Genomic DNA, 12,910 nt, shown 5'->3' with positions numbered 1-12,910 from the left:
AAATAAAGTTTATGTACAAAATTAATAATATTCATATTCAATAGCGCCTAATATAGGATATAATGAATTTGAAAATCATTTTCTGATTATTAATATAGAAATTCCTTATCTTTAAAAACATAATAATAAGTAATATGAACTACAATAATTAGATATAATTATTCCCATTATCAATTATAAATTATTAATTCTATTAATAATAATAATAATACGATTAAAAAAATATGTAAATAATGCACAGCCATGCAAAAGTTTTAGGCAGCCTCTCTTTTTTTTATGACTGACTAAATTCCCTTTATTTTAATTATACCAGAGCTACAAAAATTTATCTTTAAAAGTTTGATTTTTGTCGATATTCTGTATAAAATAAGCTCAGGGTAAAGTCGATTTGTCTAGTTTTTAAATAGGTATTGCAAAAATAGTGTAAATTTGAATGTTGTCTTATAATGTTTCAATAACTTCCTTAATAAATAAGTGTTTTTGAATTGCAAGAACTTGAAGCTGTCACAAAAAAGTTGGAAAAATTGCAATATTATTTTTAATAAAAAAAATTTTTTTGTAAAATATATGAAACATATTCAAGAAGTTTCTATGAAATTTCCTCAAATTTTTTAATTATTCAACTTTTATTTTAATTTGCCTACAGGTAAGATTTTTTCAAATGTTTCCAACTCTTCTATAGCGCCGATTTTGGGGCTTACGGTGGGTGGGAACTAACTCATTATAGCCCACTCCGCTTTTGTCTGTTTACGCCTGAGTGCTCGTCTGACTTTCAACCGCAGATCCCGCGTACTCTGTGAAGCTCCTCTTACACCTACCTGCAGAGCGACATCAATTCTCGGAAGGGCTATAGAAGGGAGGGCTACTGAAGAGTTTCACTGCATATATGTCGTAGCCTACTAGCCGACCCAGTCCGTTAGCCGATGAACTGGACAGTCGGTTAATCGACGCTGCATAGGCGACTGTATACCTAGGTATGTTAAGCTGGCACAACACTATCACCTGCACCTGCTGGCGTTCGTCTATTGAACGGATGAAGGCAGAAAATAAGCGGGCAGTCGGTTATCCGACTGGAGCGTTTCAGCCCAGTATACGACTATGCATACTAGGGTGGTCCAAAAATGCATGGCAAAATTTTGTTGCATGCTATAGGGCAGCGATCCCCCCAGTTTCATTCTACATCCGAAAAAAGAAAATCCCTTATTATTATTTTTTTTTATTTTTCGATTTTAACAAGTGCCGGTTTTGAGTTGAAGTTTCCCATTTAAAATGCATGGGGAAAAATCAGTTTTTTGAGTTTTTGGAATAATTCCTTAGGGTTTGAAAAAATGTAACGGGGAAGTATGGGGGCCTGTAGAGAATTATTCAACGAATCATGCCATCTATCAGACATATGGGTTTGACGCCCCTAACACACCCCCACGGGTACCTGAAAACTACCCTTAAAACAAAAAATCTTCATTCTTCATGAAATCGACCTTTTGAACAATGTATTCTCGTCTTCTTTGACTTAATATTATTAATACTGGTCTAGTGAAATATTTATTATCATTGATTAATTAATTTTTAATTACTTAAACAAATGGAATTTGTTTAAACAAAATTTCTTTTCTCGAAAATTCGTTTTCCCCACTACAAATTATTACTATTAGTCTAGAGGAATATTTATTAACGTTTCTTTATTATTGTTTTTTATTTCAACAAATAAAATTCATTTAAACAATTTTTTCGAAAATTCTTCTTTTCTTTAAAAATTATGACTATTGGTTTGGTGAAATATTTATTAACATTGTCTAATTAATTTTCAATTGTTTAAACAAATGAAATTTGTTTAAATATTTTTTATAATAATTATTAATATTTCTTCAGTCGAATATTTATCAACATTGTTTGATTAACTTTATTTAAAAAGAAATTTTGTTAATAAAAATTATTACTTAAATATAACTGATACTGATACTAGACCAATAGTGATAATTTGTAGGGAAAAAACGAATTTTCAAATAAAATTTATTCAAATAAATTACATTTGCTTAAACAATTACAAATTAATAAACCAATGTTATTAAATATTCCATTAGACTAATAGTAATAATTTTAGGGAGAAACAATAACATATGTTTTTGAATCTATTAAAAAGCCAGGGTCAAAACATAAACTAAAATCTGCCATAACTTATTCTAATTTTAATATTTTGATTGCAAGTTACATATCGTTGAAATCGCAAAGAAACATAGAGCACGAATATAATATTTTTTATTTTCTGATGGCAAAGCTATAACATTTTTATTTTTAGCATTTTATGTCCCATTAGGACAAATGTGCACCCCGCCCCCGCTGGCAAGTCTCGACACAGCGAGACAAGCCGAATAGGTTGACTGCGATCTTATGAATACTGCCCCAAATTTTATGAATATTTTAATGGACGTGATCCTTGTAAGGATACGCAGCTTAACTACAATGACTGGTTCTGTCACGATTGTTTTTGTTTTATGGTGGGAAAAACCAGCTTACTGTTTTATGGTGGGGAAAACCAGCTATCCCGTTTTCTTGCAAATGAAAAGTTTTTATTGCAACAGATCACGACAACACGGATTAGCATGTTTGTTTTAAAAGGTGCAGGCCCCGTAAACCTTTGCTACCCCCTTTCGTATACACTGAATTTCATTTATTTCTGTGAAGGAAAAAAGGTATTTCTCTTTTTCCGAAAAAGACCAGCTTTTATTGCAACTAGATGTTGAGTAAAACCGATTTTCAACTTTGCATGTCCACTTCCCCTTCGATACAAGACAGCAGTCCAAAAAAAGTTTCATCCCTCTAGTGCATGTGTAACCCCCGCCCCCAATCAACCATTAATTATTATTAAATTCTTGAAAAATACACAATTTTGAAGAGTACAAAATTGTTTAATGATTGTTGCTGCATTTTGTCCTGAAAGTACGACAAATAAGTTTCATCCGTCTAGTGCATGTGTAACCCCCGCCCCCAATCAACCCCTAGTTATTATTAAATTCTTTAAAATTACATAAATTTGAAAAGTAAAAATTATTTCCAATTATTATTGCTGCATTTAATGTTGAGAGTACGACTAAAGTTTCATCCCTCTAGTGCATGTGTAACCTCCGCCCCCAAATCAACCCCTAATTATTATTATATTCTTGAAAAATACACAATTTTAAAAAGTCAAAACTTGTTGAATGATTTTTGCTACATTTTGTCCTCAAAGTACGACAATTATACACTGACTTCAGATTTTTGTTTCAGAAATTTTCAAATTCTCAAACTAAATAGTTCAGAAAATGGTTTAGGTGAGTATTTTTTTTTTAATGCAAGCAGCGATGAAAGTGTTGATTTTTGGAACTTTGTTTTCTATCTCCTAGAGTTTTATCTCCTGAACATTATACCTCTGCAGAGGGGTATAAGAAAGACAAAAAATTGTACATTCAATTGTTAAAAACAAAATGTATTAATAAGCAATCGAAATTGAAGGATATTTTTCTCAAAGTATATTTCTCTTCTGCAATTGCTTGCCTCCATCGTCAGGAATGTCAGGATGTTTGGTGAATGCAAATTAAAGACAGAATGTGAATAATTACCCCTATCAACAAATGTGGATCGTCAACCTTTATACACAGAAAGAAATAATTTTTCATTCTAGTCATGTTGTAATTATATTACCAATGATATTTTCTGAAAAAATTTAAACATCTATTATTAGTCGTGCATTATATAGGGTAGACACGCTGGGGCTTACATACACGGCGAGTTGAATGCTACCCGAATTGCACAACACCAGGGGAGAAGCCATTATATAGGGGTATTTTCGTATTTCGCGCCTTTAAAGTTGCATTCGGATCGGCCATTCGGCCAAATCCGTGCATCTTCGGAGCAAGTTTATTATAGTTTCTACGGTTGCGATCGAAACTTCAAACGGTTATGTTCAGATTCACCTGTTTGCCCTAATCGCTGCCAGTAAATGTAGGCAATGTCAATTTAAAGTTGACGCATGTAATATTTCATTCGCTTTATTTGAAACATATCCTGTCTAGTCATAACATACCTTTTTTATACAGTAAAAATATGCGTTAAACACCATTCACTCTTCGCCCACTGGAAGCGCAGCATATTATTACTATTTTATAGGATTTGTCACTCAGCAGCCATTTTATAATTTTATTAGCACAGAAAAAAATGACGTTTACTTCTCAGTTGATATGTCTCACTTCATTATTAATAAAAAACTTTTATTATTTGTAATTACTATATAACATAAACTATATTGTTTTGACACTTGTATCCGGTTGAAGCTTCAAACGCAACCATGGAAACTATCATGGACTTGATCCGAAGATGCACGGACTTGGCCGAATGCAACTTTAAAGGCGCGAAATATGAAAATATCCCTGTATAATGGCATCTCCCCTGCTGTTGTGCAATTCGGGTAGCATTCAACTCGCCATGTATGTAAGCCCCAGAGTGTCCACCCTGTATAAACAAATTATTGAACAAGTACCCATTTTAGGGGATTATATAAGCAAAAATAAATTGATTTATTTTACCTTGCTAAAGGTATATTGCGAATGATGTATTCGGAAAAATTTCGCTATTACTTTATTGTATAAGATATGATGTAAGTATATGCACATTGTAGGTGCTTATAAACGAAAAGAAGTCGATTTACTTCTGACCTTGCTCAGTTTATATATATTTCTAATGATGTCTTTATACACGAAAAAAATTGTATTTACTTGTATTAGCCATGAAGTTATATTGATAATGATTGTTTTACGAAAAATATTGACATTTTTGGCTATTTCGTCATTGCGTAAACAAATTATATAAACAAAATGAGTAGTTTTGTAACGTTGCGTACGAAAAAAAGCAATTCTCATGTTATTTTTGTTGAGATAATAAAACAATAGAGGTTTTCTTGTATTTTTTTAAGCACTTTGTTTTTCATTAATTATTGACGAGGTAATTTAAAACAAACATAAAATAAATGATTCTTAAAAATACCAATATACCGTTATCACATTTACTCACAGCATTATATTGCCATTTATATTTTTCGGACGTCATCTATTAAATTAATAACAAATAATGGCAGCGTATATAAAATTTCTTAATTTGCAAACAGACCGAAATTATTCGAAAAGAGTTCGCGTAAAAAAACAACACAAAAAGCAACATTTTTGTCTAGAGAATCATGTATAATAATTTTTCTACAAAATAAACAAATATTCATCAACGTTAACACTTTGTCAGAAAACATCATTATTGATATAATTACAAGGAGGCTAAAAGGAAGAACGTTTTGTTCCAGCCCTTACATGTCTGCGATGTAAATTTGTTAATATATATTTTTTAAACACTTTGTTTACAGAATTAATCATTAACAATAAGCTTTTCATTTAAATGGCCATATATCATCCTAACGATGAATGCAAGCTGTTTCACTGTTTGCATGAATATACAAATTAAATAAGCAAAATAATAAAACATCGTTTGCACCATTTTCTGGAAAATTTAGTCCTCACTGTTGCTTAAAAAAAACCTACAATCGGTAAATAATTGCGTTGTAAATGTCATTTTAAAGCTGTTTTTTCTTATTTCACGCGGTTCCAATTTCAAAAGCTGCACCGTCGAAGGTGACGGTGCAACTTTCTTTGCCCTGTCGCAGAGTAGAGCATAACAGAGCGTATACTCGAATACGTTTTTCGCCACTCAGGTAAGGAGCAGGTAAGAATATGGCTAAACCGAATACCTGAAATGAACCACGCGAGAGCAGTGTCGCAAAACGAATACTCGACTCGGGTGAAACCAGAAAATTGGTATGAGTAGGCGATTGTGATTTTTTTAAAAGGAAATTATCAAACAGCTTATAGCGAAGCGAATTATTCCACTTTATTTATATACTTCCCAATTATAGAATGCACATTGAAAAATTCAGTTGAAACAACCAAACAGTTAATAATTCGATTTTGTTGGTTAAATTCAATTTTTTTTTTTAAATCAAAATTCTCTTTGGCTTAAATATCAAGTATTATTTTTGTTCGTGAAAATTCATCTTTGTACTTTAAAAATTCAACTTCTTGCTTGAAAGTTAAACAACTTTATTAAAAATTCATATTTTGGCTGAGAATTCATGAAACATTTGGTTAAAAATGGAACTCTGGTTGGAAATAATTTGTTTTGTACTCATATTTAGGAATGGAAAATTCAACTGTTTTGTAGAAAAAACGTCATTTTGCTTGAGAACATTAACGATGTGGTCGGAAATTAAATTCGTCTTCTTAAAAATAAGTATTTCCGTGGTAAAAATTGTAGAATTTTTTGTGAAAAATTCGCTGTTTTACATGGAAAATCATTTCCTTTCAATAAAAATGTATCTGCTTAATTCTTTGTTTAATAAATAATACCTTAGAGGCCACAAATGCAACTATTTAGTTGGAAAATCCTCTTCATAAATTGAAAATTAATGTCCTAAGTTGAAAATTTAACTATTTGATCAAAAAATAATGCATTTTTCATTATTTTTTTCCATTTCTCGTCTGTTTTGAGAAAAAATAAGGGTATTGGTTAAAAATGCAAAGGTTTTGTGGAAAATTAATCGGTTCTGGTTGAGTAATCACCTATTTTGTTGAATATTGGTATTTTTTGGTTAAATTCAATAGCGTTTTATTAACAATTAAAATATTTTTTGGTTCAAATATAAACTGTTGTGTTTTTTGTTGAACATTCATTTTGCTAAATCGCTTTCTTGGAAATTTATCTCTGGTTGAAAATTAAACTACTTTGCCTAAACTTCCCCTCTTTGCAGTATAAATGAACTTTTCTTATCAAAAATGCATCTATTTGGCTAAAAATAAACTTTTTTGTTGAAATTTAATAGTTTCAGGTTGAAAATTCAACCGCTGTGTAAATTGATTACTTTGTTTTGTAAAAATTCATTTTTGCTATTTGAAAATTGTTAAGTTTTTATGAAAAATTGAAGTTTTCTATTATTAGTTAATAAGTGATCTATTTGAAATTCAAAAATGAACTATTTGTGTAAATTTCGCCTTTTTGGGTAAAAATTAATTATCTTAATTGAAAATTTAACTACTTAATTAAAAATATATATTTTTACAAAAAGTTTGCCTATTTTAATAGTACATGAAGCTTTTTAGTAAAAATGAAACTTTTTGGTTGACAATTAATCTATTTCGGTTGCGGATACAACTGCTTTGTTAATAATTGGTATGTTTTATTTCAAATCAATAGCGATTTATTCCAAATAGAAATATTTTTTGGTTGCAATATCAATTGTTATTGGTATTGAAAATTTAACTTATATTTCATAAACAATTCGTCCTTTTGTCTAGAAAATTCAAGAATTGTTGAAAAAAATTAACGTCTTTGTAGAAAGCTTATCTTGTATAATATGATAAAATTATAAAGTATATAGATATATAGTATAATAAAATTGTATCGTGTAATACATAGTATACTACATTCTGTATAGCATTTAATACCCCAAACCGTCGGATTCAGATACGTATTTCAACTAGAGTAGCATTTCTACCTAGAGTATACCCTGGAGCCGAGCAGGTAATACGAATTCGATTATTACCCTGCCCTGGTGTAGAGTTGTCAACGCCAATATCTCAAACGCACCGCGCCGGTACAGTGTTGTCAAATCGAACACTCAAATCTGCTTCGGTGAATGCCGGAGTGCTCTTGGAGTGCACCAGGGCAGGAAAACCGAATACGCTATTAGTCAGTGATTTAACACAATCTGCAAAACGCAACGCATTCCGGACTCATGGGACGCCATCCTGAGGGTGTGTCCCATAATGGCAGAATTGCATTGCGTTTTGTGTAATGCGTCAAATCACTAGACATTTCAGCCAATCGCAGTGTTCCTCTAAATAACTAGGAAAATATCATTGGTTGAAATGTTTAGCAGAAACTCCAGAGTGAAAGAGATGGAGAGATATATTTGTGATAATAAGAGATATTTTGGGTTTCACTCGTGTAAAAAACTACGATTTGTTTGCCGACGTTTCGCGAACATTCTTCAGTTCACATTTTCAGGGCTGATCCGGGAGAACGGAAGGCCAAATCGGATTGGTATTATATCCATTGTCCCTATTGATGATACTAGGGTGTTTTAAGATTTCTATTGCTTTTCTATGTTTTCTTGGAAATTTGTTGTGCGTTTTTGCAATGAATGTTATTTCATCAAATAAAATGTTATGTCCAATTTCGATATGATGTTCAGCTAGTGCTGATTATGTGAAATGTTTTAGTCTGGCTTTACTCTCATGTTCCTTAATACGCTGGTTCACCGCTCTCCCCAATATTGACTTTGCCACAAGAACAAGGGATTTTATATACTCCTGGATCACTGAGGCCTTTTTATCTTAAGGGTTATTTAGTAGTTGTCTTATTTTCGCAGGTAGTTCAAATATGGTTTGGATGTTGTGTTTGTTGAGAATTCTTCCTATTTGTTCTGTGACACCTTGGATGTAGGATAGGGTGGTGGTCATTTTTCTCTCTTTCGTAGGTTGTTTAGACTTTCTTTTTTGAGTGTGTTTTCTTATTGCTTTATCAATTTGTTTGTTTCTTTGTGTAATCGTTCTGTATTAGGATTTGTTTAACGTTTCGTAATTCCTTTTGTAAGTTATCTTTATCTGTTATGGAGACAGCTCTGTATGCATGGGAGTTTATGACCGATTGTTTTTGAGATGGTTGATGGTGGGAGGAGGCATGTAAGTATCCGTTTTTATGCACGGGTTTTCTGTAAACTTCATGTCCTAACGTGTTATCAGATTTTGTAAACTAATACGTTCAAGAAAGGAGATTTTCCGCTTTGTTCTATTTCCATGGCTTTCCGCTGACATTTTCTGCCCACATGGGACTGCACCTTGACTGTAGAGATAGGCTGGGTTCGAGATTTGACTGGCAGTACTTGTACTGACAGTAAAATTTGCATGGGTTCAGAAAGTGGTGACAGTGTCATTGCTAACAACCTGATAACTGTATCGATCATCGAATGCCTATTTCTTGCTTCGAGCTTCGTCACGGGTGAAATGGCTAAGATGGTAGTAGATGTTGCAAATGATGAAAATTGGTTAGAGACGCTTGTTTTAATGGAAAGCAGGGGGGTGCTTCCACTGAACTGTCAATGCAAAAAATGTGCCTCGAGAGTTGAAAACGGCTGTGCGGTGGCGCTAATAGTAACTTTGTTCTACAAGACTATGCAAGATCATAGGAAAAATGCGTAAAAATTAAAAAATAAATATGAAAAACCCTTTAAAATCATTTTTTTCTTTATAGTGTAGAGTCAAGTAGTGTATAAGACTTCTTAACTTACGACATAATTCAAACAAACCTAATTGCATTGCATGGATATTCAGAAATTATAAAGAATAATAAAAAAAGAAATAATGAATACGCAAATAAATACAAAATACGCGAAAAAAAAAAATATTATTATCGAATTCTAAAGTTTCCCAAATTCGAAATAACGACAAGATTTTTAATTTTTAAAAAATATCCGTAACTAAAATTCACCGACTTCTAAGCCGAATTTTAAAATAAACGAATTATTAAATTTCCACAAATATTTCAATTCTCGAAATTTAGAACTGCTGAACATAGTTAAATGCAGGCTGTGGTCACTAATTTAGGCAACCGTGAAGACACATACTTTGATCAGAGGTGAGGCGGGAGATAGGCGATCCCAGGAATTTAATTTCGAACGATTTTCGCCAGCGCCACCTATTACTTGAGGCTTTTTCGAACTAAAACAAAGTGCCCCTAATTACTCAGGCCAGTTTACGAACTGAAATAGACGATAGACGGTTCTACTTGAGCGGTCAAACAAAATAAAAAAAAATCTTTTCAAATTTTTATATTAATCTTAAGAATATTGTGTCATTCTCTTGTAACCATTTAAAGTTTTAAAAAAGTTTATAAGCATGTAATTCAAAATCTTTCATAATCGATTTTTTTCAATAATTTGTTTAAAGTTTTTTTTGTGTAGTGAAATTAGAAAAATTTATTAAAGTACACTTCAGTCGAAAGGCTAATTATAACTTTTGTGTTACGAAAGGTATGAATGTTGATTTAGAACACAAATGGGACATAAATTAAGTTAATTATTTCTTTTACACAAAACCTGGAAGACTTGGCAGGGTCATTGCATTTTCTAAATGTTGTGGGAAAAGTGCAAAAATCATGTAATCTTGCAAATAATGACAGAGTTTTTTAAATTGAAAGATACTTTTTTTGATAGAGTATTTAACTATTTCTTGAAAACTCGTCGTTTTATAAATATTTTATAAATATCAGGAAATATTTTAAACTTCTAAAATATTTTTAATCACTTCAACACCCAGATTTTTCTTACAAATTTTTACGTCCTAAAAAATTAAAAAATTGCTGAAGACATTATGGATTCTTTCTCAGAATTTTTAGAAATCTTTTAAAATTTTCTCTAACAATTTATTTTTAAAAACAAGAAATCCTTTTCAATTTTTTGTATAAATATGACTTTAGTGGATGTTTTCAGTTTGTTATTTGTTGAGATGCCGACAAATGTTGAGCGCAATATAGATTTTTTAATATTTCGAAAGAAAAAGCTTTTTAAGAATTTTGAAGGATTTGAATATTATAAAAAAAATTTCTTAAGTTTCCTAAAAAATGAAACATTTTTCTTATTTTTAAAGTTCATTTGAAAAGAATACCTAAAGAGATTCCAAGATTAATAAAGAAAATTGTCAAAATAATCAAAAATTAATTTTGAGAGATTATTCTATAACTTTTTCAAAATATTTCCAGAAATTGCTAAAAAAGATTCTGGACAATTTTAATATTGAGAAGACTTTTAAAAGATAAAAGAAAATTTAGATTTCTGAAGATTTTGAAATAATGTTTTGGATTCTATTTCAGAATTTGGAAAGGATTTAAAAAATTAAAAATTTTTGGCCTAACATTTTGGGGAAAGTTGTAATTTATTTTTTAATTAAAAAACAAAATTTTTTAAAGAAAATTGAAAAATATGTTGAGACTTTTTAAAACATTTAAAAACTGCGTCGGCTCAAGAATCTGGTAAACAAAAGTATCAACACTCACAAATTCCTGAAAAAGTAAATATGATTTATCGCGTATATGCTTGGACTGGTGTCATTTTTAGATGACGGTTGCTGACAGTGGAACCATGCGGTGGTTGTTTAATCTTTTGCTTAAAATTTTGATACGCAATATTGCCGAAATTCATATAAATTGATGTGATATTTAATTTGATGTAATATGATGTAAACATCGAAAATGTTTTTAATTCGTTTTTTTTTTGGTAGACAATAAAGCTTTTATGGAGATACCTTTCTTTATTGAAAATTCAAATATTTGGTTAAAAATTAATTTTTTCATTTACAATTTTTGATTGAAAATTGAAGTATTCAACCAGTCAAATTTTGTAGTTCAAACTTTAACTATTCTATTTATTTTTTATTAATTTAAAATTAATCTTCATAGTTGAGAAATCTTTTTTTATAGAATATTTATTCTTCAACGCCCAAATTTGTCTTAAAATTTTTACATCTTAAAAAATTTTTAAAATTGCCGAAGATATTTTGAATTCTTTCTCAGCATTTTTATAAATCTTTTAAAATTTTCTCTAACAATTTATTTTAAAAAACAAAAAATGCTTTTAAATTTTTATATGAATCTGAAAAATATTCTTTCATTGTATTTCATAATTGTCAAAATATTTTTAATTTGTTCGAAAACCTGACTGATTACATTCTACATGAATATGATTTTAGTGGATGTTTTTCGTTTGTTATTTGCTGTGAGGCCGATAAATGTTGAGCGAAATATAGATTTTTTGAGATTTTGAAAAAAAATCTTGTTAAGGATTTTGAAGATTTGAAAAGGATAAAAAAGTTTTCTTAAGTTTCATTAGAAAATTTACAATTTTTTATTTTTAAATTTAATTTAAAGAGAATGTTCGAAAAGATTTCAAGATTTTTAAAGAAAATTATCAAATTTATCAATAAATAATTTTGAGCGAATATTCTACAACTTTTTAAATCATTTTAAAAAATTGTAAAAAAAAAAATCTGGAAAATTTTAAGGTAATTTTTATAATTTTGCACAATTAAAAAGAATATGTATAATTCGAATTTATTAAAAACATAATTTTGAAACTTTAACAAATATTTTTAATATTGAGAAGACTTTTAAGAGATAAAAGAAAATTTAAATTTTTGAATATTTTGAAATAAAATTTTACATTCTTTTTCAGAATTTGTAAAGGTTTTAAGAAATTAAAAATTTTTGAGTTAAGATTCCGGGGAAAGTTTTTATTTTTTTTTTTAATATAAAAAATAATAATTTTTAATGAAAATCTAAAAATATTTTGAAATTATTTACAACATAAAAAATGCGACGAATCCAGAATCCGGTAAAACAAAAGTATCAACACTTAAAAATTTCCGAGAAAAAAAAATACTATATACCACCCAGTTCACGGTCGTGAGACTTGGCCATAGGTGTGATTTATCGCGTATATTCTGGAAGCTGGTGTGATTTTTAGTTGACAGTTGCTGACAGTAGGACCACGCAGTGGATGTTTGATCTTTTTATTTATTTTTATATACAATATTTCCTTAATTCATATAATTCGATATAATTTTTTATATATTCCAGAAAATTTAAAATTATTAAATTAGAATAGTCCGCAAAGTGTGATTTTGTTTTGAATGCGCACAATTTGTTGAAATGAAGGAGAGTCCACAATAGGATTGGAGAAACCGACGTAGCATTGACTTGACGTAGACTTGATATAGCAGTAGCTTGGACGTGATACGCGCGCATGTATTTTCAACTGTTTTTTTACGATTTTATGATTCATGGGAAT

Source organism: Belonocnema kinseyi, chromosome 2, assembly GCF_010883055.1.
Source record: "Belonocnema kinseyi isolate 2016_QV_RU_SX_M_011 chromosome 2, B_treatae_v1, whole genome shotgun sequence".
NCBI classification, from domain to species: domain Eukaryota; kingdom Metazoa; phylum Arthropoda; class Insecta; order Hymenoptera; family Cynipidae; genus Belonocnema; species Belonocnema kinseyi.
Note: the sequence above shows the minus strand (reverse complement) of the source record.